Genomic DNA, 27,637 nt, shown 5'->3' on the forward strand with positions numbered 1-27,637 from the left:
AACATAATATAATTTAAAATAAGGAGAGCTCATCTGAGTTCAGCCCAAGGCTTTGACTTTGGCCAAACAATTAAGAAAATGGTTTAACTTAATTTAAATTACATGTATGCACATTTGTCTGTGTGCGGGCATTTGTACATGAGTGCAGGTTCACTCAAGGCCAGAAGAGGCACTGGGTCCCCTGGCTGTAGTTACAGGTCTTTGTGAGCCACCCAAGGGAATCAAACTCAGGTCCTTTAGAAGGGCAACACAGCCTCTTTGCTGAATCATCTCGTGAGCCCTCCTTTGGACTTTTAAGGCTATTCCTACCTTGTCCTGTATCTGCAAAAAGTCTGGCAATAAAAAGATCACCGAACTAAATCTGTAAACTCAAATGAGACAACTACGTTAAGCACTTACCATAGGGTCTGGTACATAGTAAGTTCTCATTAAGTGTTAATGATTATTGTTCAAAAAAGGAGATGGAATAAAGGGGTGGAGGAGACACAGACAAGAAAAGAAAATGGCTATGTACCAAGACAACTTTCTGCCAAGAAAGGTAGCATGTAGGCGCTCAAGGTCTGTCTCCACCCTCAGATACATGCATTCTTTAAATTCTTACTAAGGTCTTGTTCAGCCTTTATTTGTAAGGCTAGTGAGTATGTGGCAGGCCAGAAGCATCTGAAACCCAGGACTTCTGTTGGATGCACTGTGAGCAGAAGATACTGAGTGCAGGGAAGGAGGCAGGACTGTTTCATATAGTGTCCTGGGGATGGAAGCATAAATGAGCTAAAATTCTGGAAGCAACTGATCTCAGGCCAATGGAATGGTTTTCCTGCAGGTCACTCATCCTCAGCCCACCTTGTCCTTTGCTAGCTGCTGGGTCTAAGAAGTATCAGGAAATTCTCATAGGCCTGCTCATTACAAGTGCATTAGTGCGACAGAGCTGAGGGTAATTAATGTCCCTTTACCATCAAGGCCCACGGAATCAATAATGAAGCTCTGCACTACACGCATGCCACTCCAGCATTTCAGGCCTGATGCCGCTTGGGAGATGAGTCTCTATGAAGGAACACACTAGGCATCTGACAAAGCAGTGGAGGAAGGAGGCAGCTCAAAGGACGCTCTTCCACCTCTTCTTCCATACATCTGGGGAAGTTGCTTATTGCAGGCTATATTAGGCTAAGTGAGGTTGCAGAGAGGTAGATCCTTGGAGCAACTGTAAAGATGTCTCTGCAGCACATCCCCCCTGCCCTCCGGAGTATCGTTACTTTTCCTTCTAGGAATATCTGGGATGGGCAAGCCTGACGTGACTCCATCAAACACAGCTTTAGATACACAGCCGCAAGCACAGAAGATTCCCAAAAAATGGAAATTCATTTTTGAGCTGAGACTTTTCAGGTCAGCTAGCCTGCGTTTTACGATTGATTTCTATCTATGGTGTCATTGACTTGGTCCTCCAGGCTTCTTTTGAATACTCCTCTTGATGGGGGAACTCACTATGATGTCCTCCATCCTCAAGGAAGCCATCTCTTGATTCTGCCTCATTTGAAGCTGATTTCCACCCCTTTGTAGCTCTTCAAAACCTGGTTCTTCTTGAAATATTTTATGGTCTTAGTATAACTCTTCTTTTATCTGAGCAATTCTTTGAGTATTTGAAGACATGTATCAAACATTCTTCATAAAAAAATCTTTTTTAATCTGTGAAGGAATCCTAAGCTCATTTTGCTTCTGTAATTTTAACATTAAATTATTTGCTCAATATTAGATTACTAATTTTGATCAGAAGTAATACTTGAAGCAACATTCTAAGTCTCACAGCCTTTCTACTTCACCATCCTTGTCCTCATGGCAACATGAGATTTATATATATACACATATGCTACTATCCACCAGACTTACTATGCACCAGACTGTATGGACATATATAATATGGACTCAAGTTCCTCCTCTTTTTGAGCGTCTTCAGTCAGTAGAGTGCAGCATCTCTGATCCAGCTCAGGTCCCACATAGCATCTTCTTTATGTATTGCTCTGATGCTTTGTCAGAGCAGCTTCCCCAAGTTTATCACTACTTTGAAGATAATATTCAGGTTTTCTGTGTTGGCAATAACTCCAAACCCAACCCAAATCCCTACAGTATTCATTCTAAGGAACATAATTACAAAAGCAGCATTTTAAACTAAGAAACTACAATAAAAGCATCCACCATCATGAACCAGAGAAATATATTCTTCCTATAATAGTGCCGAACTACTTGGAATTATTTCTGGATTTTTCTGGAGAAAAATTATGCAACAAAAATAGTTTAATCCCATTTCTTTTTTTAAAGAAAGAAAGATGGGAAGGAGAAATAAAAGAGATGAAAAGAAGGAATAGAAAGGAGAAAGACAGAAAGGAGGAAGGAGGAGAGGAAAAGGGAGAAATAAATTACCAGCTTAAGTATCTACCTCTTTGCCAGGCTTGGCTATGAATTATTCTGCCTTTATCTAAAACACGATTAAAATATTTAAAAAGAAGTGTCCATTTCAGAAGGCAATTATAGAAGTTGCAGCAATAATTAAATTTCTAAGTAACATGAATGGAGTTGGTATAGCCTCACAATGATTTCTCTGAAGGGGATAGCATTGAGCTGGGAACATAAATGCAAAAATTTGAAATTGCAGAAAATAAAACCCACTTGAAGGCACTGTAACTGTCCCGAAGTGAAACGCCTCTCCTACTTTGTCTCCATGTTTTGATTTCATGTTGAAATCTTTGCCTTGTTCTTTCTCTCCCAACTCTCTGTGTTCATTTCATCTAAACTCTTCTTGGATGCTTTATAGTTATCAAACCCATTAATAAAGTTTTATGGTACTATATAAAATATTCTACAAAGTGTGTTAATCATTTGTGTCATTCAGCAGCATATAGATTAATTATTCACAGCATGTGTGTTTTCTTTCTGAGAAATTGCATGCGCTGTGACACCGTTTAGCTATCAAGGCATTTGAAAACTTATACTAGCCTTGAGCAAAGATGCCTTTTGAACAGCAGAGCACATCAGTCCACTCATTGGTAATAAAAGAGTGAAAATGATTATGGCTGAGGTTACATCTCTATGTGTGATCTCAGCACCTGAACCTCGATTATCTCTCTTTAAAATGGAAATGTCGTTTGAGCTCCAGCTATCAGAGAAAACACCATTGTGATGAAGAAATGAAGTTATCAATAGGAACACTCTATAAATTGGGATTTAAACATGAGATTATACATTAGGGAACGTTCAGAAAAAATGGTGTTAGTGTGATTTGACCATATAAAGGCAAGACAGCTGCCTAATTCTGAGTGCCAGTGAGGAAGAAGCTGATACAAGCTCTGGCAAGGCCTGACCATACCTGGGCTATGTCGAAAGAATGGAGACTGAGGTCCACATATGGAAGTAACACTAGGTCATAAGATCACGTGGACGATTAGACTTCCCATGAGAACCGAAAATAGCCAATTACCATTAGATCTGGCTATTAACTTGAAAATACAGAAACCTCCACGCAGAAGTCCTGGGTAAGAAACTGCACTATAGTTAAGAATCTGAGACTCCATAGTCCTACACACAGTCTCTACACGTGCTGCCCTCACAGCAACCTCCGCTGGCCTAAGTGGAAGCCCAACACAGAAATGTTGCCCATAACACTCTGCCTGTCTGAAGTTTCATCAAGGCTGGAAATGTTAAAATTTTCCTTGATTTGTTTCTCAGATGTGGTCTGACATCTAAGAAATTCAGTGGCCTAGCTCATAAAGTTGTAGCATCACAGGGAAAAGTAAAAAAAAAAAAAAATTAGTCATCGAAAACTCCTATTTTAGAGAGAAACAGATCCCAAGATGCTAAATGATCTCCCCACGTGACACTCATGTTCAGGATCAGAGATGAGATCTTCTGTTCTTAGTTCAGTGTCCTTTCATGATGCTCTGAAGTGACAACAGTTTCCAAAGCCCTTGCTCTGCATTACCACAGCCATGCTCTGGATTACATAAATCCCTACTAGAGACCAAAGGAACTAAAACAGGTTTTCCCTTCCTGCTTACCTCCTTGTTGAGCAAGAATCCTGGTGGGCTCCCAGCCAACACATTTGTTTTACATGGCCTAAGTCACACTCCTGCACGTTTAATAAGGTCAAGTTGAGGTTAGCCAACCCTATTCCTTTTTGATTTTGGCCACACGGAGCCCTTTCTCAGTACCATGTAGATGCCTGAAGTGATGATTCAGCAGTGTGTCCAGTATGGGAGGCAGGGATGATGAAGGAGTTCTGCCAGCATTTGTCAGCAAATCACAAGAGCCTTGGCATTATAGCACCTTTCTGTCTTCATATTGTTACAATGCATTAGCTTTATAAAAAAAAAAAAGTAATATCCACTAGAATGGTAGAAAGTGAGACAGCTCATCATCGCGGCTTATCTGATCCTCTCATTGCTATCCAGAGAGCTCTGTGGCTTTACTCAGATCAGATGACAGGGTCACAAACAGCATCCAGATGTTCTCAACCCCTGTCCACAGTCCTTCCAATCACTACCATATTTGAAAACGGAAGCAGGTTTTCAGAACACCATTCCTATTTTCTAGCTGCTGAAAGTAGAGTTTCTGCAGGAGAATGAATTCTTTCCCTCTTGCTTGTATTTTTTGTTTTTGTCTCTGAAAAGTCCTGTGTAACTTGTACCATTGATATGTCTCTTGCCTCTAATGTCTTAATGTCTATCACCTACTAAATAGATGGATTCCAAACTTCTTGGTAAGATCGCAGACCTGAAGTTGCCTCTATCTGATCCAGTTGTGAACAGTCAGTGTGAGAAAGACAGACTTTATTTCGAAGAGAAAAGGAGAGAAGAGCTTTGTAAATTCACAGAGGCAGTGATGGAACAACTGAAAACACAGAGATAATATACCAATATACCAAAGAGCAGGCCAACTAGTTCATGTCAGAGACAGTCCCTCATCACCTTCCCCTGAGGGGGAGCAGCCTTACCAGGCCACAGAGGAAGACAAAGCAACCACTCCTGATGATACCTGATAGGCTAGGATCAGAGGGAAGGAGAGGAGGACCTCCCCTATCAGTGGACTTGGGGAGGGACATGGGAGGAGATGAGTGAGGGTGGACTGGGAGGGGACTAGGGAGGAGGCTACAGATTGGATACAAAGTAAATAACCTGTAATGCATAAAGCAATAAATAAATTTTAAAAAAATAAAAAAATATATATACCAAAAAATCAACACAGGGCTCCAGCCTGGGGCTCCCTGGCAGTAGAAGGGAAGCAGAAAGATCACGAGAAAGATCAGCTCTGCAGCCGCCCGTGTGCAGAGACCGACAATGCTGTGCTCAAGACAAACACACAGCCCTCACAAGCCGCAGAACACATAGCCCTCACAAGCTGCAGATCCAGTTGTGAGCTTTGGTAAGATGGTGATTAGAGAGGAAACCTATCATGTTGTCACATAACTTAGGCCAGGGCAATGGGCATCTTGAGAGTGGGCCTTTTGTCAAAAGTGGGGTATTCTGAGGGTTGGAGAATAGATGCTGGAGCCAGGGGCAAGATAGTCCTGAGAGGGAATTGTGGAGAATGAGAAGAGAATGATTGGAAATCGGGATGAATATGAATAAATTACAATGGTAATTATGTACAAAATGCTATAATGAAACCAATTACTTTGTATGTAAACCTAAAAACAATTAATAAAAACAGATTGGTTAAAGCCATCTTAAAACTTGAATGATGTGGGGAATTATAGCCACACTGTATTGACATGTTCTTTATTGGGCATTTTATTCTTTCTTTTAAATTAATCTTTATGATATATATATAAGTATATAATATTATGTTACAGAACACATATAATTAACAGGTTATATAGGACAGCAATTAATGTATCCACCACCTCTCATTTCTGCTGATAATACTGTGCTAGTTTGCTGACATCTAGTTGGCAAGACTCCAAATCATTCAAAAAGTCTTTTAGAAAAGTAGAAGGTGCTATTGGAAATGACTGTTCCTTCTACACATTTTCCCTTGAAATGGTGAAAACAAGTTCTCATAAGAACATAAACATGGGTTTTAAAACTTTTTAAAGCCAGCTCATTAAAACAGAACTGAAGGAGAGAGGCCAAGATATTTGTAAATTAGATATTTATATTTGATAACATTGTGTTTTGGATAAACTGAACTTGCTTTTTCCTAAATTAGGAACTCATTTATCAAAATTAATCCTGAATTATCAAACAAGTGTAATGGGTTTGATTTGGTAGGCTGTGGCCAGGGAATACTTGACTTTTGAGATTTTAGGTGAATTCTTCTGGCACCCAGAAGACCGTTCCCAGTGAAGGAAAAACTCCAGCCAATACCTCCCGAATGTTGGTAGGAAAGCAATAGGGAGAAGAAAGAAGCACAGAGAAATGTGTATAGCAGATACCACACACATAAGAAGAGGCTGTGTGGGGAGGATTCCCACGCAAGGCCTTCCTCTCAGGCCTCCATCCCTGCTCAGTTCCTGAATTCACCTGTTCCTAATGGGAACATTCCCAAAGTGCATAAATCATTTGATCTTGACAATATGCTTTGCTTTGAAAAGAGGACTTGAAGAAACTTCGAAAACTCCCCTGGAGCTATTGTGGTATACATAGCAATATGAAGCCATGCACTGGACAAAATAATCAGAAAATTAGTTTTGTAAGCTAATTTTCCTGATTTAGGAAAAGTAACAGCTAGTAGAAAACACTGAGAGAAACTAATTTAAAGGTCACACCGCAATATCCATTTATAATTACTTGAGGCAGATTAAAAATAGTTTGTCTTCTGATGAATTAAACATTTTTATCTTTCTGAAATGGTATTTAATACCATTACTTTATTTTGCAAAGGATTCTTCACAAACAACAATGAGTTTGCATTTGGGCTAGTCCATGTTTAATTTACTTAAACTCTATTTGTGACGTTAAATTAATGAGGGACATTTTAAAGCATCTTGAACCCTGGCCCCTAGAAGCCCGCTGTGCTCCCTCTCCTCTGGTGAACGTGAGTTTGGGATGAACTGCTTTCATTTGAGGGGCAAATGGTAACATCAATCACCATTTACTGCAAAGAAAAAAAAATCTCTTCGGACTCCAAAGTCCAACAGTGAAAAATTTTGAGAACTGTTACCGGGCTTCTGTTTCCCAACTGAATGTCATGACTTAGTTTTATCTGAAATGAAAGAAAATAGAGTGAAATTGTTGAGATGTGCCCAGTAATCTCTGCTTGGACAGAGGAGGGTAGAGACCATTTATGAACAGTCGTCAAATCAGTAAGATTGGTGTATCAGTGCTACATACGCACAATGGAATTTTGTTCACCTCTGAAGAAAAATGACATCACCGGAGTGGTGGCTCTGCCACTAGCTGTGATCTGCTGCAATCTGCACCTTCCTAGCAAGTGGGTCAGTATGACAGTCCAAGCCAGGTGACAATCCCTCCCTGCACTTACTTATGCTCTACCTGGAATCAACACAGAACCCTGATTTCGGGAGCAAGAACTATTAGCAAATGAAAAGGGACACTGCTCAGTGTCCCCGGATTCTTATGGGGAGTGAAGAGTGAAAAGAGAATAAAGACAATAAACAAAATCAATTAAGTGAAGAAGGATAATAATAATATATAATAATATATAACACATAGGCATACATACAGATAACCACACATACACACACCCACCAGTATAGCAAGTAATGTTTTGATATTCTGAGGTAGAGGTAGGCTACCTTCTTCAATTACCCACCATCTTATTTTTTTGAGTTAAGAGTCTCTCATTGAGCCAGAAAGCCAAGGCTTTGGTCAGGCTGGCTAGCTCTAGCACTCAGTCTGTCTCTATTTCCGTAGTGCTGGTATTAAAGGCACACACCTCCACACTTGACTTTTACGTGACTGGAGTCCTATTTACTGACTGAACCATCTCTTCAGGCTTCTATTGTTCTCTTTAAAAAGATCAAAGATTATTATCTTCTTTCATGTGTGGGTTGGTAAGCCTGAATGTATGTGTGTGTTCCACATGCACGCGGGTGCCTCCAGAGGTAAGCAGAGGGCCTAGGATCCCCCAGAACTGGAGTTACAAAGAGTTGTGAGCCACCTGATGTGGCTGCTGGAAACAGGCCCCTCTGCAAGAGCAGCAGGTGGTTGTAACCTCTGAGCCATCTCTCTAGCCTTGTTATGGTTTTCTTTTAAAAAATACTACTCAGACGTTGGAGAAAGTTAGTGTTTGGGGGACTCTGGGTCCTTTCACATTTACTGCTGACCACACTGAGGTCTGGGGAGTTGCTGCTGTGCTTTGGCCAATTAAGTTCAGAGTCTGTAGATTCCCTGATTTTTGCTCTGTCCCTAATACTCCAAGCAGAACGTCTCTCATTGCTATGGCATCCCAGGCTGAGGCTCAGGAACATTTGTTTCTTGCTTCTGTGGTTAGTTAATCCCTTGGAGGTTTCATGCAGTTGGAAATCACTTAACCAAACTGCTTTAATATGAAGTTTCCTTTCCAAAGAACACAAAAGAGGAATTCAAATTTTCATAATTTTAGTCCAGAGTAAATGACTATTCAAAATGGCCCATCCTCTGACCTCCGAGAGCACTGCTTTGAACACTATGTAATTCTACTTAAAGTCTCTTCAAAAGAGACACACTCCCACATATATAGTGTGTACGAAGGTATGACACTTCCTAGGGGAACCAATAAAGCCATCTTTTGACACTAATTAATGAGGTGAGCAACACAGCAAACCTGCTGCCTATTCAGTTCTGTGCGAAGAACCAGAAAGAGAAAAGACTTTATTTTTCTTCTCACTTCACCAGTCTTCATCACCTTGGCTATGGGGAGGCCCGTTAAGGTCCTGCCAAGTTAATCAGAAGAGTGTGGCTTCCCAGTGACAGGCACCAAGGAATGCCTGGTAAGGTCACAGAATTGTTTTGGCATTCTAGCTCCATGTTATCCATGTTATCCATGAGATCAAAATATTGAATAAAACTCATTTTCTCTTCCACCTTACTATATTGAATACACACAGGATACATGGTCCAAACTGAGTATCAGGACTTAACCAGAGAAAAAATATTACAAGTCAAAAGCTAGCTGCTCCCACAGTTATTTGCTTTTACTGCCTTATGCCTGCTGTCCTGGTTGGTTTTTGTCAACTTGACATAAGCCAGAGTCATCTGAACAAAGGTAACTCAGTTGAAAAAACTTGACTCCATCAGATTGCCTATAGGCAAGTGTGTAGGGCACATTCTTGATTAATGATTGATGCGGGAGGGCCCAGCCCACTGTGGAGAGTGCTACCCTAGGCTAGGGCCTGCTCTGTATAAGAAAGCTGTCTGAGGAAACTGTAGGGAGCAAAGCAGTCAGCAGGCCTCTATGGTCTCTGCTTCAGTCCCTACCTCTAAGGCCCTGCCTTGAGTTCCTGCCCTGATTTCCCTCCATGATGGATTGAAGGCAGTAAGCTGAAATAAACCCTTTCCTCCAAGGTCGCTTCTGGTTATAGTGTTTATCCCAGCAATAGAAAGAAACTAAAATGCCTACTACTGATTTTAAGATAAAGGCTTGTCTTTCTGATACCCATTTTGCTCATGAGTTGGAAATAGTATTTAGGGACTATGCCAAAACTAACCAAGCAGCAACTGACAAAGATTTCTCTAGAACATTCAGCTTTAACCAGAAAATATTTCCTTCCTGAAAACTTTCAGTTAGATTAAAAGAAGCCCTTGGTATATAAACCCTCAACCAAGTATCTAAAGTATCCTGGGCATGAGAGCCCAGCAAGAGAATGATGCTTTTCCCTCTGCATTGACCTTGATTTGTTCTTCCCTCTTCAAGAGCCTCTCTGCTGTCTGTCACCTTAAAGGATCAATAAAACAAACACAATGGAAGTAACATCTGCAGTGCCCATTCTCTTGGTAGTTACCCCATGTTCAACTTTTACTTAGCCATTATCTAGCTACTAAAGCATGACAAAGGGTGAATGAATTTATGATGAATCAGTGATGGCTTCCATTACCAGGGATGGGAACAGAGATTTTGAAGAAATTGAAAATGAGGCTGTAATTTAGTCTTCTAGCAATGGTTGGCAGATTTCTTCAAGTGCGGCTTCCCAGAAGCCATTATGCTGTACAAGAGAGGGGAAGGGGACCAAAGGGCTATTGCAAGGGTCTGAGAAGCCTTCTAACAGACAGAGGACTAGAGATGCCTCTGTGAGTGTTATGTCCTAAGGGATATAGATATACTATAATCCCATCATGCTACAGACACAAGAAACATGGCTGTGGAAGACACTCAAATATTTAAGAGCACATCTCTGACTTAGAAAACCCAATTGCTGAGGATGTCATAGGTCATGATAAAGCACTTGTCTAGAATACACAAGAGGCTATGGATTTTATTGCTAGTACTACAGGTGTGTGAGAGGCTGTGGAGAGGGCTTATCCACAAACCATGTCTGCCATGTGGAGGAAACCCTCCCACACAGAGAAAAACATAATAACTCGTTGAGTGTAGGACTTAAGCAAGGATGTGAGTAGTGAGGGAGGCAAAGTGCAACAGAAGATGCTGGTGGAGAGGATGAGACGTTGCGTTAGGCCTGGCATGCAAAGGAAAAGATGCAAAGTGTGACATAAGATGGGAGAGGATTCAGCGAGGAAATACCAACATGGAGTTTGTCTGTGTTACTTCTGTAGCAAGCCTGGGGAATGGCTTCCTGGGAAACAGATTAGTGAGAAGAGACATTCCTAAAGTAGGACTGGGGTGAAGAGCTTGGGAATTTTACACATTTGTCCTAGTCTATGTAACGAACCTGAAAACAGTGAGAGCCACTGTGTACAGAATCATGATGTAACCCCTGGTGCCAAGGCTTTGGTCAGAGTTGTTTTGCCTGTGAAGTAGCTAAGCAAATATAAAGGCGCCTGCTGTCAACCCTCATGATCCAAGTTTGATTCCAGAGATCCTCGTGGTGGATGCAGCAAAATGAATCCAACAACTTGTCTTCTGACCTCCCACGTGTTGTGGCATGTGTGCAGCTACACACACACACACACACACACACACACACACACGCACACCAAAGTAAATAAAATACAATACAAAAAATTTAGCATTGTCAACCAAAGCCACATATTAGCTTTGCTGAGGATGTCATAGGTCATGATAAAGCATGATAGAGCTTCGGAAAATGTTGTTTTGCACCCCAGCACACGGTGGCGGTGCTTCGGCAGCGGGCTAGGTCGGAGAAGGAAAGAGCAGGGTGCAAACTGACCTGTTTACTGAGTTAGAGACACCCATTAACAACTAGCCCAATGTGTTGGCCTTTGATTCAGAGCTTCAGATAAAATGAGGACACGAATTTATGTGAACCAAACCAACCTCCCCCGAATAGGACAGCACTGTGAACCCCAGCCGCACCTTCCCAGGGTGGATGAGAGAAACGTGTAATCATCTCTGCCTGCTGTACTGTGTGGGGGCTAGAACTCTGCTGTTCCCTCTTTGTCAGGGGACCTCAGTTCTTTCTCTCCCTCTGTAGGTTGATGTTTCCATGGAAACGTGCTCTTTAACGCTTCTGAAATTACTGTGCATTTATACCCTTAACTCTTTGTTTACTAGGGCAGTTTGCAAAGGGATATTCCAACCCCTCTCGAAGGTAATGATATTGACATCTTTGCTTACTGAAAACTTTTGACAAAGATAATCGACACCTGTTGCCTGTCTCTCATCATCAAACATTACTCCTCAACCCTTTCCATCTCAGCTCTTATGTCTACTATTCTACCAAAATATTTTGCAAAGTCACTGAAAATCAAGACAAGGTATACAAAAACAAAATGATCGTAGCTCTTGCTTCATCACTATGCTTCTTAGGCACCTTCTAGTCCCTGACGTTGTGGAGAATTTGTCCATGGACCTTGGCTTTGTGTATTTACGGCTTAAAGTAAAGTATTAACTCGGTTTTCTTTTTATACCTCAGGCCAGACTTCCTCCCTTTAATGTATATTTCCTATTGAAACTTTCTCTTTTGAGGGTACCCGAGACTCAATGCTTCAGCATCTCTATTCCAGGTCTCATCTTTCTCCTGAACTTAAGTTCAGTATTCGTGCTTGGACAAACTGAACAAATGTGTTGGTATCAAGTCAACCTTAACAGGGCCTGGTTCAAGCCGGGTTCCTCTGTCATTTGGTGATGGAAACCAGTACAAGACTCTATTCCTAAAAGTGTTCAAATTCTTGGTATAATTTGATATCTCTTTCTGTTTAGCTCCTTCTTCACCACATGAATGAAAAGGACAGACTCGCTGTTCTTTGGAGCTGTGTTCCTAGAACCAATAAACTCAGTTAAAAACACAACAATACTCCAGCACTGTATACAAAATTTGCTGATTGACATTTTCTTTCTTTTTCAACATACAGTTGCAGAATTCTGTTTCCCTGAGGTAAATTAATCTCCTAGCTCTCTAACACATAAGTAAAAATGCTTGGAAGTCATATTTCAGCTCTGGCTGTGCAATAAAAAAAAAAGCCCAACAATGAATGCTATCATTTATTGAACACATGCCAAGCTCTGCTCTGGGTGTTTTATGTTATTTTAAATTATCACAGCAATGCTATAAAATAATAGCATATATTATATGTGATTATGTAATAGCTATGTTATAATGAAGCCTGAGGTTGTTGGCAGCAGGAATTGAATCCATCTACTTCTTAGTAAAAGCTCATGTTCCTTCCACATAGCCTTACATTGAGCATAATCATGTCAACAGAAGCAATTGTCAGAAGAGAAGGACACAAATCAGCCAGAAACTTCTACCATGGTGGATCTAAAAACCTAAGCCCAGACATAAACGTCCTCACAGCCTGGGATTTTAACCAGCCAGGCTGCCACTTTGCAGCCACATCAGTCCTCATCCTGGCATCATGGTGAAGGTCTACAGGAAAGAAAAGAAAGCCCCTCGGCTCTCCTCATCTCCAAGGATGACTGGAGTCACAGTGCTGGTCAGGCAATATAGAATAGTAAGAGAACTGTTCTCCAGGGGCTGTCAATCTGTCACCTGTCACACACGCATGAAACCCTCAGAACTGAAGAAGTGGAATTAATTTGCCTTATAAGAAGTCAGAGGACAAAGCACAAGGCAGTAAGCTTGACTAGACTTGGAGGGGAATTAATTCTCAGCTCACGCTCCAGGAGGAAGTCAGTTCTAAAGGCCAGGGCTGCATTCTTGAAGCACTTGTTAGAGGCAGACAACAATAGCGAGGGTATTTATCTGGCTCCGTTAAGATTGGAAAAAGTTTATCTTGGTTTGGCACAGAATGTCCAAGTTCTCACAGGGCTTAAAAATATGATATTAAAGTCTTTCTGGGAGCTATAATAAAATCTCATTTACTCTCAATAGGGAAGGCAGACCCACACTTTGGGTCTGGACAGTCAGATTCATGGATGGCTCTGTGCTTATTCTAAATCATGATCACCGTGTAGACTTATTCTGCAGGGCTGCTTCCTGCTTAATGCTCTCCAAAGCCATCTTGCTTTTCTCTTTCAACTGTGATGACGTTTTCCTTACCTCCTTCGATGTCTACTCCCCTTGGCCCCTTCTTCACCACCCCCAAGAACCCTGTTATTCTAGCCTGAGAAGACAGGGACAGGGGACCCCCAGAGCAAGCTGGCTGTTAAGGGCAGCCATGCTCATGGGCTTTGGGTTTGATTGGAAGACCTCTTTCCCCTTCTTTCTTTGACATTCAACACAGGGTTGATGCAGCCTGTCAGCTGTTATTAGACACCAACTGTTTATTTAATATAACTGACTTCCAGCCCTACCCCTCTCATCTTTATTTTTCCCATGTGCATGCATGGGTGTATGTATGCATGGTGTGTGGATACACACATATGTAGGTAAGTGTGTACATGTGTGCAAGCATATAGGGAGGCCTAAAGATGACAACCATCCACTTTATTCACCGAGGAAGGGTCTCCCACTCAAACTCAGAACTTAACGTAGCTAATCTTCCTACCTGACTTGCTCTAAGCACCCCACCCCAACTCTGTCATCCTGGCTGGAATTACACCTACCTGGCATTTATAAAACATACATGGGTCATGGCGATCTGAAGGCCAGTCCCTATGCTTGTGTATCAATTGCTTTATCCTTGAGCCACCTCCTGTCCTACACCCCCAGTGGAGATCCCATCTCACCCTCTATTTTCACCCCTTTCCAGTCATGGTCACTTGCCTTTGCCCCATTACAAACTTACAGTGCCTGAAATGAAGATGAGGTCAAAAGAGCTGACTGCCTAATCCCCTTTCTCCAGTTATTTGATACTTCTTGAGGACTAGAATAGTAGGCATCCTGTAAATGCCAGTTTGTCCAACTCCTTCAGGCTTGAGAATTCCCTGATGTCTCCATCCTTGTCACTTCCTTAATTTCCCACTCCTGATCAGTCCTACAGCTCCTTCCTTCTTTTACAGAACACTAATTCTTTGCTGTTGTCATTGTTTGTTTGTTTGTTTGTTTCTCTCCCCTTGAGACAGGGTCTTACTGCTTAGCTCCTGCTGGCTGAGAATTTCTGACGCTCCTGCTTTATTCCCAAATGCTGGAATTACAGGCAAGTACCCACCGACATTGTTCAGACATTGCAAAAATTTTTTGCGTTTGTCCCTTCCCTGCTTTCAGGCTATTGAGCCTCATCATCTCATACACAGATGTCTCAAGACCTCTCTCTTACATTCTCATATGACCCCTTAACCTATTACAGACTTCTTGGTGCTATGTCAGCCGTTGCTTCCAAATCTCCAGTGGCTTCCTAGTAGCTGGAGTAAAATCTGACCTTTTCTCGGGGCCCTCCACACCTCAACCCTACCTACACAGCTGGAGTTCTCTGCAGGAACCTTTGCTAGAGGCAAGTTGCTGCTATGCTGGCTCAGAACTGTATGCATGCACCTGTATCTTTGCTGCTTGCTCTCACCTGAATGTGGATTGAATATTGATGCTGATAATACGGCTCTGATAAGATCTTCCTCACCTGCTTCCACTCTCTCGACCATCCATGCCCCTTCCTCTTCCCTATCTGTCATCTAGCCTCTAGTTTACATTTCAGTCTCTCATATACTGTTCCTATGACCCATCTTATTTCTTTTAGCTGCTTAACTCTTCATGCCTGTATGTTGTATTCTGTGATAGACACTGCACTGTTTAAAGAGTCAAATCTTGTCCTATTAGCCTCTTGCAGAATCTAAATTAGCTCCTTTCTGGTGCTAAGTGTTCAATAAACACCTATCGATTTGTTAGAACTTCTACAATACTGGCCGGGAAAGCATCTCACACTGCTTTCTGACTCTTCCACTTTTACATGCACACACACGCACACACACGGGGGTGGGGGGGACAATGTGACAAAATGTAGGATTGAGTTCATTCTTGTACAGGCCCCCGGAAAATGACTCCTCTTTTATGTTTTCTTCATTAACTTACCCCTAGAAAAAGCTCTGCCTATAAGAATCATGTAACCTCTTGAACTCCCAACCTTTCATGTGTTCTTGGGCCCTTGGAGAGGACCGACACAGAAGTAAATACAACTGACCATCAATGGAAAGATAATAGTGACCTCTGACTGTTTCTGAGCTGTTTTTTTTGTTTGTTTGTTTGGTTTGGTTTGGTTTGGTTTTTTGTAAAAAAGAAAAAGAAACAGGGTTGTGTTTTGTTTTGTTTTATCTAACGTGACTGACAAATGAGTTTTTTTTTTTAATTTTATAAAATCAAGGTATCTGGAACATATATAGAAGTTAATTTGGGATTTTTTTTTTTTTTACTAATGTAAATCCTTTTATTGTTTAGGAAAAAATCAATACAAACAATTTTGCTTATGACTTACAGGTGAGATGGAGCTTTTGTTTTTGTTTTTTAAAAAGGAAAACAGGGGAAAAGGAAGGAGGTTTGTTTATCTATTCTCTAGTATCTCCCTAACTATTGAGAATAATATATCTTTAGACTATGTAGGAAAAAACATTCATTTTTCACCTGGTTAGGAACACATATTCACAAAATCCTTCCCTTAGCCCTTCTCCTTAGCTACACAGATCCCAGGGGTGGAGGTCAGGGGGAAGTAGTCATGCTATGATCTTCAAGTCTGACCAACTCCTGACAACCCAGTGTGTCAGTGGCTATAGAGATGCTGATGGGTTGATGCAAATAATGGGCGAAATGGACACTTCATGGACAGGTGATTAGGACCGAGGGCAGTTCAGAGCTCTCTGCTCTGCAGATGGCAGCAGGACATGAAGGAGACCAGGTGGAAATCAGAAAGGTATAGCTACTGAGTCTTTCTCTACCTAGGCAAAGACTTAGTCGCTGGAAAAGTAGAGGTAAGTTAATTTGATTACCACTTGCCTGAACTACTCAGACTCGTAGGCAACAAGTATAAACAAGGGAGATTTAACATTTGGGGCCTTTCCTCTAGTAACTAGCACGTTGTGCTGATTACATGAAGTTAAAACATGTTCAGTAAGAGTGTGGGGGAAACAGAGCAAACTATCTTGAAGAAATGTGGTGTTTGATGTCTTCAATTAGACAAAAAAAAAGTTGGGGTGGGTGTCTGAGAGGTAGAAATGTGAGCGAACAGGCACACGCTGGAGAGAAGTGAAGAGATGGAGAAAAGATGAAATGGCATGCAGCATGCTGGGTAGCATTTCCATGGCAACCACATTGCACGTACAGAGAACTGCCAAAATAAGTCAAGATCCAAGTAAGTAGGTGTTGTAGGAAGAGGAGATAAGGGCCGGCTGTGGACAGGAACCACCTGGAGGATGTGAATTATCTTGAGCATTTCATGCTCCTCATTTCTTTTCCTAAACGCACCCAAGGCTCCAGTTGGAGTGTGAATGCCTCTAAAGCATCGCTGATGCCAAATCTAAATCTCACCCAGGAAGGTCTCAGGACAGCAGGAAGGAGGCTTAAGGAGCCCCATTTGGAGCCAAAAAGAAAAATTATGAATGGGGTCCATTATCTCCGGGTAATGTTTGCTTTCTTAAGCCTCTATTTTAATCCTGTAATTTGCACAGAATTACTATCATTCTTTTTATTTACTATGTCCCATAAGGAGGTCCTGCCAAGACAGACATCAAGTCCCTGTATTGGTGATCAAAGCTGTTGTCCCTTAGTAAAAACCTGTGCCTATAAAATACAGGGAATCCTGCTTGAAAACACAGTCAGGACATCCCTGAAGATGGTAAATTGTTGGAAATATGGTTCCTGAGTCATTTTAGATTATCCAGCACATATGTATGGGGTCTGCAGTGGCTCATGGTTCCTCGTTCACACCCAACTAAGAACATTTAAGATCTCTGGAGCTTTTGTGCCTCCTCTAAATTTGTAGCCTGAAAACGGTGCAATAGTGCCTTCCTGGAATGTACTTGTTAGCATGCCCAGCCCCTTGCAGGTTTGCTTCAAGAGACTGAGCTGGGTCCCTGATGCTTACCCAGTGAGCCTGCTGAGCATGCAGACCACTAGAGCCCTATTCCTGAGACTAGGACTCAAGCAACATTCCTCAGCAAGAGCCTGAAAGCATGCGTCCTAAAGTTCTCTTGCTAGTTGTGCAGTGTAGCTGGTTCTGGGAACCATCAAAAGGGGGACACTACCCTCCTCTTCTGCCCTGGTGACTAGGCTGCTTGTGGCTCTTTGACTGGATGAGGACAACCCTTCCTCAAGCCCAGGAGTGGCAGAACTGTCAAACCTGCTAGAGAATTGGGAGGCTCATAATTCAGTATTAAAAGAAAAATGTGAATCTGAGAGCAGCTCTTGTCATCAGTGACTCACATCTTGGACTGCTTGGTCTCAGGGTTACTGGCCAGTAAATGTCTAGGGAGGGCCGGAAGAGGTGAACCAGAGAACAAGAGTATAAAGCTAGAATGGATGTGAAAGGAGTCAGTTCTTAACATTCTGAGCCAGAAATAAGGGCTCCCAAACCTGCCTATCTATGTACACTCAGGGGCTTGCCTTCTGTTAGATCCTTGCAATGGAAACCACACACAACTTAACCTGAAACTCAGCACTCCTTCCTCTCAGGAAAGTGAAATTTGCTTGGTAAAGCACATTACAGTGATCAAGTGTGAGTACAAAAATGAAAACTCAAATCCTGAGCATTCATGGATTGGTAGGATTAACATTGTGAAAATGGCCATCCTGCCAAAAGCAATCTACAGATTCAATGCAATTCCCATCAAAATACCAACTCAATTCTTTACAGACCTTGAAAAAAAGATTCTCAGCTTCATATGGAGAAACAAAAAAACCCAGAATCTCCAAAACAATCCTGTACAACAACAGATCATCTGGAGGTATCTCCATCCCCGATCTCAAGCTGTACTACAGAGCAATAGTAATAAAAACTGCATGGTATTGGCATAAAAACAGAAAGGAGGATCAATGGAACCAAATAGAAGACCCAGACATAAACCCACACACCTATGAATACTCAATTTTTGACAAAGCAGCCAAATCCATTCAATGGAAAAAAGACAGCATCTTCAACAAATGGTGATGGTCCAACTGGATGTCTATATGCAGAAAAATGAAAATAGATCCATATCTATCACCCTGCACAAAACTAAAGTCCAAGTGGATCAAAGACCTCAACATAAAACCAGATACTCTAAATCTGTTAGAAGAAAAAGTTGGAAACAGCCTAGAACTCATTGGCACAGGAGACAACTTCCTGAATAGAACACCAACAGCACAGGCTCTAAGAGCAACAATCAATAAATGGGACCTCATGAAACTGAAAAGCTTCTGTAAAGCAAAGGACACCGTCATCAAAACAAAAGGACTGCCTACAGATTGGGAAAGAATCTTCATTAAAGCTTTATCTGAGAGAGGACTAATATCCACTATATATAAAGAACTAAAGAAGCTGAAAAGCAGCAAACCAAGTAATCCAATTAAAAAATGGGGAACAGCTAAACAGAGAATTCTCGACAGAGGACTATCGAATGGCAGAGAAACACTTAAAGAAATGCTCAACCTCATTAGCCATCAGGGAAATGCAAATCAAAATGACCCTGAGATTTCACCTCACACCCATCAGAATGGCCAAGATGAAAAACTCAAGTAACAACACATGCTGGAGAAGTTGTGGAGAAAGGGGAACCCTCCTCCACTGCTGGTGGGAATGTAAACTGGTACAACCACTTTGGAAATCTATCTGGCGCTTTCTCAGACAATTAGGAATAGTGCTTCCTCAAGACCCAGCTATACCACTGCTAGGTATATACCCAAACTTTGCTCAAGTACACAAAAGGGATACTTGCTCAACCATGTTTATAGCAGCTTTATTTGTAATAGCCAGAACCTGGAAACAACTCAGATGTCCATCAACGGAGGAATGGATACAGAAATTGTGGTATTTTTACACAATGGAATACTACTCAGCAATCAAAAAGGAGGAAATCATGAAATTTGCAGGCAAGTGGTGGGATCTAGAAAAGATCATTCTGAGTGAAATATCCCAGAAGGAGAAGACAAACACGGTATATACTCGCTTATATAGACCTATAAGATATGATAAACATAATGAAATCTATACACCTAAAAAAGATAATCAAGAGAGCAGACATGGGGTAAGATGATCAATCCTCATTTAGAAAGACAGATGGGATGTGCATTGAACGTATGACAGGAGTCTACTGAAGGCATCTGAAAGACTCTAACTAGCAGTGTTTTCAAAGCCGATACAAAGACTCAAAACCAAACCTTTGGCAGAGTACAGGGAGTCATATGAAAGAAGGGGTGTTAGTATGATGGGGAAAGGATAGTAGCTCCACAAGGGCCAAATAAGGTCTAGGCACAGGATCTTTTCTGAGACTGACATTCAACCAAGGACCATATATGGATATAACCTAGAACCTTTGCTCAGATGTAGCGCGTGGTAGCTTAGTAACCAATTGGTTTTCCTTAGTAAGGGGAACAAGGACTATTTCTAACAGGAACTCGATGGCTGGCTCTTTGACCTCCCCACACCCCAAGAGAGGAGCAGTCCTGTTAGGCCGCAGAGGAGGACTTTGCAGCCAGTCCTGAAGATACCTGATAAAACAGGATCAGATGAATGGGGAGTCCCTATCAGTGGACTTGGAAAGGGGCAGGGTGGAGATGAGGCAGGAAGGGTGGGATTGGGAGGGAATGAGGGAGCGGGATACAGCTGGGATACAGAGTTAATAAAATGTAACTGATAAGAAATAAAATAAAATAAAAAAAATCCTGAGCATTTGCTGCTCGAGGAGCTTGGGTGTGACACAGGATAGGATTTTTTTGGCCTCAGTGACCAGTGTTGTCAAGGCAAACGACAGACCAGGATTTAAATGAGGAGTGTCTAACCTCGAAAGCATATTTCTGAACCCTGAACACCAGCTCTTTCCTATAGTCTAGTGTGTTATTTGAAACATCTGCATCAAAGATAACATGGCTGACCACATGTCTACATTTGTCTTTTCCTTCAGTCTTTCTCCAGAACTGAAGGAGCTGATGCAAGTCTTCCCATGTGTGAGGTAAAGGATTATAGCTTTCTTTTAGTCTCCCTTAATCTTTCCTTTCACTCTTCCTTGTTCATAAGACTTGAAGCGATGTGCACAGCATCCTTTAGACATCTGGTGTATACATTTGGTGTATATAACTATACAGCAAACCCATACTAAAAGGCATGGAATATAGCTTCAATGGTAGAACATCTACCTACCATAAATGAATCTCTGGGCTTGATACCTAGCATCACAAAATATGCAAATAAATACACCTGTATCAGAAGAAGGGCAGTATTACTGAAAGGTAGGAAAACAGAGTTCTAACTGATAACAGGGCTCCCTTGACTCCCTGTGAATTCCATGGCCGGGTTCTGATGCACAAATATGCCACTGAGCAGACAGGAGGGTGAAGAGTGTCCTCTATTTCTCACTCATTGGCTTGGTGACAGTGAGAAATGAGGACCTTGCTGTTTTATGGAAAGCATTGAAGAATCTCTAGGATTTCTGCATTGTCCCACTCCGTCAGCAAGGAGATGACAAACATGAAGAAGGAATCAAAAGAACCTGTGGTGTTCGGCACACCCCTAAGGTGCTGGAGGGAACAGAAACCTGTGTGACATCTGTGCCACCTTCACTTACATGTCTCCCGCCCTCTGTTCTGCCTCCCCCAATACTGCCCTGACACTGCACCACGTCTCAGAATTGCAGCACTAACAGTAAATGACCCACAAATATAAAGGTTTTGACACTAAAGCCCCACAAACAAGGCATCATAAATCATAACAATGGTTGAAACACTAGAACCCCACAAATCCAATGGCTTAAATATCAAAACATGGCAAGGACAATATCTTAAATTATGCAACAGAAACTGGCTATGTTGGCTCATGCCTTTGAGCCCAGCACTTGGGAGGTTGAGGCAGAAGGATCACCCTAAGTTTGGGGACAACATAATGAAACAACCACAACAACCAAACACATTCAACAACAAAACACATAGTTTAATAAAGAGAGCATATAGTTGGCAAGAAGGGCAGGGGGAATATTTTATCTAGGTTCTAGAATATGAAGAGGTCCTGGCAAGGAAGACAGACTCAAACTATCTACAGTATAGTGGGTACAAAGGAAAAATTCTGTGGCAAGGATGAAGCCGCGGTTGCTGAGTTGAGTGGAAGACGGGAAATTTAAACAGCCAGATGAAAGGAGGCAGTAGGCTAAGGCTGCAAAGACAGCGAGTCCTCGATTATGCTGCGGTGTCCCCATACAAATAAGATTCTAAGGAAAGTTTTCAAACAGGGACGATAAGTGATCCAATTAATTTTCTAATTAATTTTTTTATTGTCAAGGAAATAATGCTTAGAATAAAGACAAGCAAAGGGACTCACAGTTCTGATAAGAAAAGAGATGTGAGTCTGATCCACAATAGTGGAGGTTGATTGAATTTTGGAGGACAGTGTTAGGGCCTATTGTGAACGAAACAGAAGGATTCGGGGTATGGAGTAGACTAGATTTAGAATGGCTCCTGCTCCACACCACGAGGAGGGACAAAGAATACAGCCCTGAGGTCTGCAGGTCATGCTCAGGGTGGGGCATGTTGATTTTATGTTCCTCCTAATTTTAACTACATCTGCTTTAGGGCTTCATGATCTCGCTGAACATACTGGACCTTCCAAAACTGGGAAGAGGAAAAAGCAACACTAGGGGAAGAAAGCAAGAGACCAGATATGCTAATAACCGAGAGGTAACCAGAATAATCACTTTGTATGTTTGAAGGTCCTTCCGGTACGAATGTGAAAATGGCAGTGCACTCATGTAATCCCAGTGCTCTGGGAGACAGAGGCAGGCGGATTGCCATGTGTTCAAGGCCAGCTTGGTCCACAAAGTGAGTCCAGGACAGCCAAGTCTATACAGAGAAACCCTGTCTCCATAAAACCAAACCAACCAAACAAACAAAGAAAAACCAAAAAACAAACAGACAAAAACAAAAAAAGAATGTGGGAATGGTGTGTGAGAACCAGCTCCAATGAGCCATGTTGTAATTACTTTGGGAACCCTTTAATTCCAGGGTTAAGAATGTGGGCGTCTTCATATTTGGCAGCTCCTTTGAATGGCGCCTCTCTTTGAATGGCTTTCACTGCTTTTGCAGAGACCCCTCAAAGTCATAACCATCACCTTTACTTAGTGGACAAAGTCATAGGACGATTATCTTAAGAATTTTTGTCCAAGTCTACACCCTGGATTCCTCCCAAGTTTTATTACACAAAAGTGCTGTGCATATTATTTGAAAATTTCCACAGGTGATTCTACCCTTTACCTTCACCGCACTCACATCCTCATTAAATATATCCATTCTAATATGTGCCTGACCTATGCTGAATGGCAAGAATTCTTGCACACCAATTTGATACTTCAGTGAACTCATATGGACTCGGGCTATCTCTCATTACAGTATCATATTACCAGAGTATGTTGAAGTCACAGCTCACTGAAAGATCCCTGTATCTTGCAGTCCATTTCCATCATGTTTTCCACAAAGGCATCTCTTCATTATCAACACTGATGGGGACAGGTAGGGCATTCTAACCCAAATTGCCAGATCCAGCCCCATTTGATTATATGCAAAGGGTTCAGATTTCTCTCTTACCCAGCCCTTTGCAGATCTGTTAACATGAAGTAAATGCTTTGGTTGTTTTTGGTCCTCTTCCTCCCTGATGGTGAAATTTCTAACAAGCAGCAAAATGACCCAAACCCAGAAGGAGGAGAAAGAGTGCAAAGCAAGAGACCCAGAAACCTCACAAAGTGGATAATAAGTCCTTGAGTGATGAGATATTGGAAAATCAGGGCCGGGTTGATGAACCCTACTCCCCACTTAAATGCTATGGAGACAAATCAGCAAGCAAGGTTGCTCCAAGATGTAAATTCCGAGTTATCATGAGTTCCCCACCCCAAGAGACAGGCGAAGAATGGGAAAAACCTCAGTGTTCACTTTGGAAATCTGCAAGCATAACCTTAAAATCTATCCAATTCAGGAAGCAGCTTGTCTCTAAATGCGTTGAAAAAAAAAATAGCACAGTCTATTGAGTCTATCAGCATTCCTGACACACTCCCAGATGGCGCCATTAGCATTGAGCTGAGCCATATTCTATCCCAGTTCCCGCTCGTCTCCTAGTAACTTAGGGCGACACCTGATTTTATGTCCCCTTCCATTTTGCTTTTGTTCTTCGTCCTGTGGGTGCTATAGTTGTTAGAGGGGGATTCATCTCATGGAGCAGTGACATTCTGAAAGTGAGAAAGACTGGAAGGGCCACCCAACCTCCACAATCTTCACCCATGATTCTTCTAAGATTGTAGGCGGAGACAGTGTAGCTAACAGTACAAAGCTGCCTTTTAAAGAACTCCACGGTAACCATGGCCAATGATAACAATGTTAAACCTGTGCGGTGGAAATACAATATCTGGGTGACTGTTTTCTGCACTTGAATCATGTTTTAAAATTTTCATTAAAAAAAAAAGTCTCCCTGTAGACAGTTATGTCTCACCAGCTCTGTGACTTCTCCAGCAGATGGATAAGACTGGTCTTAAGAAATGCATTCCTTGGTAGATGAGCTTCTTCTTGGCTTTGGAAACGCAGCTCCCCTACTCAGTGTGACACAGAAGTATGCAAGACTCAGCACAGCCAATAAGTGACATCTGCCTTTGTATGTAAGGTGATAAATAGACCTTTCTCATTCTCCTCCATTAGGTACGTAGCATTCCTAAAGACGCTGGAACGTTATTCAGATGTGACAGGGCTGCACAGATAGCACCCTGCGAGTTCCAGCATCCAGCTGGAGTCACCTCCCACATCACTGCTAGGCTCTGCTCCATGGCTTATGAGCCAATGAGCGTGTACTGCGTGCTGCTAACGGAAGTGCACGCAGGCCATTCTCTACTGATGGAACGCCACGTGCAGAAATAGCTTCATGTTTAGGAATGTCTCCAAACCCCTGCGACTTCTCAGCATGTTGAAATTATGAACTAACTCAAAGAGGAGTTTCCACGGAAAAACAAGGTAGTAGAGAATGTCAAAATTTTTTTTTCTTTTGTGGGAACATGGAAATATTAACCAAAGGTGATGTTTTTGAGAGAATGATCTCAGTCTCGTATGTGGTGAAATTATCTTCCTGTGTCTGTGTACACAAAATATGTTTAAACACATGTTTAAAGCCTGGAAGAAAATATTCCAAAATATAAGAATACTATCTCTATGTAATAAAAATATGTATAGTCTTAAACTTACACCAATCAAAACATTGACATAGTGTGCAACATACATGTATTAGTTCTATGTCTTAGAAATGTTTTAAGAACCAAACATTATCTTAATCATTTGTATAGCACTAGCATGTAAAAATTATTATTGTAATATATAGAAACTTGTGAAAAGGCCAGTCCATCAAAATGTTGCCCTTGCTACAATGGGACTCTGCCAGCAAAAGACAACTACCAGATGCTGGCTCTTGAACCTTCAGAACTAATAAAACTGTTGTCTTTATAAAGTAGCCCAGCCTCAGGTATTTTCTTATAATAATGCAAAACAACTTATATAAAGAGTAAGTATACACATTGCAACAACATAAAGTAAATTCTCATTGCTGTCATAGTAAAACTAAAGAGTCGGAAAATAAAAATAAAGGCATAACAAATTGGATGCTTTGATGGTAGCAAACATACAAAAACAGGAACTAGGGTCAGAGACTACGGTAGAATGAAAAGCCAGTGTTAGGGTGATGGGTGTGGCTCTTCTTTTCTTTAAATCTTGTTACTGCAGCATTCTGTTCATGTGCATTTATTTAAAAACAGGGTCTCAGATGCAGCCCAGGCTGGAAATGAGCTTTCCATCCCCATTCCTTCTCCTCCTGAGTGACAGGTATGTGCCACAGTGCCAAATTTGATTTAGTTTTTAAAATGGAATCATTACCTGGCCTTTTAAAGTCATGGTTGTGGTAAGAGTGCCTGAAGTGATGGCAATAAATTGTCTCTGTGATGTAACTAGCCAATAGATTTGCATAAAACAATGTAAAGCCAGTGCCTGCCATCCCAGCACTTGGGACATGGAGGCAGGAGGATCAGCAGTTCTAGGTCAACCTTGGCTACATAGCACATTCAAGGCCAGCCTGGGCTACTTGAGATCCAGTCTCAGTGAGAGAGTAAGAGGGAAAAGGAGAAGGAGAAAGTAAAGAAGAGGGAGAGATGAACATGAATGAGGTCATCCCTACCCGGTAATAGTGGTAACAGTTGCTACACAGGCTTTGGAGACAGTTATACCCCTCTGAGCTACCACCACCTCCAAACCCCACAGTAAAGAATTTTGATAGGAACAAAGAAACACATGGGTGCTGCCTGTAGTATAAGCAGTTAATAAACGGTAGTACTTGGGGCTTATAAACCAAAAAGACTGAGGAGCACTGACAATTCTAACCAAGGTGGGTCTGAAACCATAAGCAACCTGGAGAGGACTCACTAGGGTGAACATATACAAGGCGGTTAAGCGGGAATCTGAAGAGACTGCAGTGACAAAGAAAATGTATCTCATTCAAGCCTAGAAAAAAAGGAGCAACATAATAAAAAATGACTTTCCCAGCACCATAAAAGAGGGAAAAACACCCCACCGGACAGAAAGCAAAACATTTTGGGGGTCCAAATCAATATTTGGCAGAAGATACTACAGTGGAGAGGTAGGACATGCTAATGGTGTTGGTGACATCAGACCCTCGTGTGTGTGTGTGTGTGTGTGTGTGTGTGTGTGTGTGTGCGCGCGCGTGTTTAACCTTCAGAAATTTTTCTTCTAATTGAATGAGGCAGACTCCACTTCTGAGTAGCAGAGGACAAATAACACTATGCATGTTAGGAGCACGGGGTGTTAGAATGCTGGAGTTCTTTAACTTATCATGTTCATGGTAAAAATACTGGGTTTCGCTTGGATTATATGTTTATTTGCCAGATTTTGAATGAAAAACTGATGGATTTATTTTACTTTTTAAATTTTTTGAGACAGTTTGCACTGTGTAGCTCCAGCCTGCCTGGAACCCATTTTGTAGTCCAGACTAGCCTCAAATTTATCTGTCTGCTTCAGCCTCTTAAGTACTGGGATTAAAGACATGTGCCACCATGCCCAGCAACCGATGGATATTCTATAGAAACCATAAACCATTCCTTTCTTCTTGGTCTATGTTGTAATCTGCCTGTGGAATCCTTCCACAAGAATGAGAATATAATGAAGAATCAACTTGAGTTGACAGATAAACCTTTACAGTGGAATCTGTGCCCCCCAGTGAACCTTCAGAGTTCCCTAAAAATTACAAATCCTCCCCCATTTGTCCCCACCAAGAGCTCTTCCACTGCTACTTGTACCTCCACCCCGACACTCAGCTTGACATGGAAGAGTCTACTTGATGGTGGAGGCTAGCGAATTTCAAGAAGCCCAGCCTCACACAGCTGAAGCGTGTGGTGAGCTGGGACTTGCTTTAGACTCAGCACTGTGATCTAGTAGGGGCTTTTCCCTTCCACTGGCAGGAAGTCTCAGTTCATGGTCTTTGGATCACAGACAAAGGCAGAGCAAAGTGGAGACTCGGAGGAAGGAGGGAAGAACCCTTGAAGGCTTGCTGAAAAATTCTTATGCAATCCCTCTTTTTCATTCTGAGTGAAGTATCCCAGAAGGAGAAAGACATACATGGTATATACTCACTTATATAGACCTATAAGATATGATAAACATAATGAAATCTATACACCTAAAGAAGATAAATAAGAAAGAGGACAAGGGGTAAGATGATCAGCTCTCACTTAGAAAGACAAATGGGATGTGCACTGGACGTAAGAGAAAACAAGTAACAGGACAGGAGCCTACCATAGAGAGCCTCTGAAAGCCTCTACCTAGCAGTGTATCAAAGCAGATACTAAGACTCATAACCAATCCTTCAGCAGAGTGCAGGGAATCATATGAAAGAAGGGAGAGTTAGTATGCTGTGGAGAGGATAGGAGCTCCACAAGGACCAAATATATCTGGACACAGGGGTCTTTTCTGAGACTGACACTCCACCAAGGACCATGTATGGACATAACCTAAAACCTCTGCTCAGATGTAGCCCGT

General features: G+C 41.8%; 1 protein-coding gene across 2 annotated transcripts in view; it reads right to left on the minus strand.

Annotated features, from left to right (window-relative positions):
* The window catches only part of Grin2b (glutamate ionotropic receptor NMDA type subunit 2B), a 461,400-nt gene that overhangs the window by 131,972 nt on the left and 301,791 nt on the right, over positions 1 to 27,637 (minus strand). The gene's annotated exons all lie outside the window — the stretch shown is intronic.

This window comes from Meriones unguiculatus, chromosome 5 (assembly GCF_030254825.1).
Source record: "Meriones unguiculatus strain TT.TT164.6M chromosome 5, Bangor_MerUng_6.1, whole genome shotgun sequence".
In the NCBI taxonomy this organism is placed as follows: Eukaryota; Metazoa; Chordata; class Mammalia; order Rodentia; family Muridae; genus Meriones; species Meriones unguiculatus.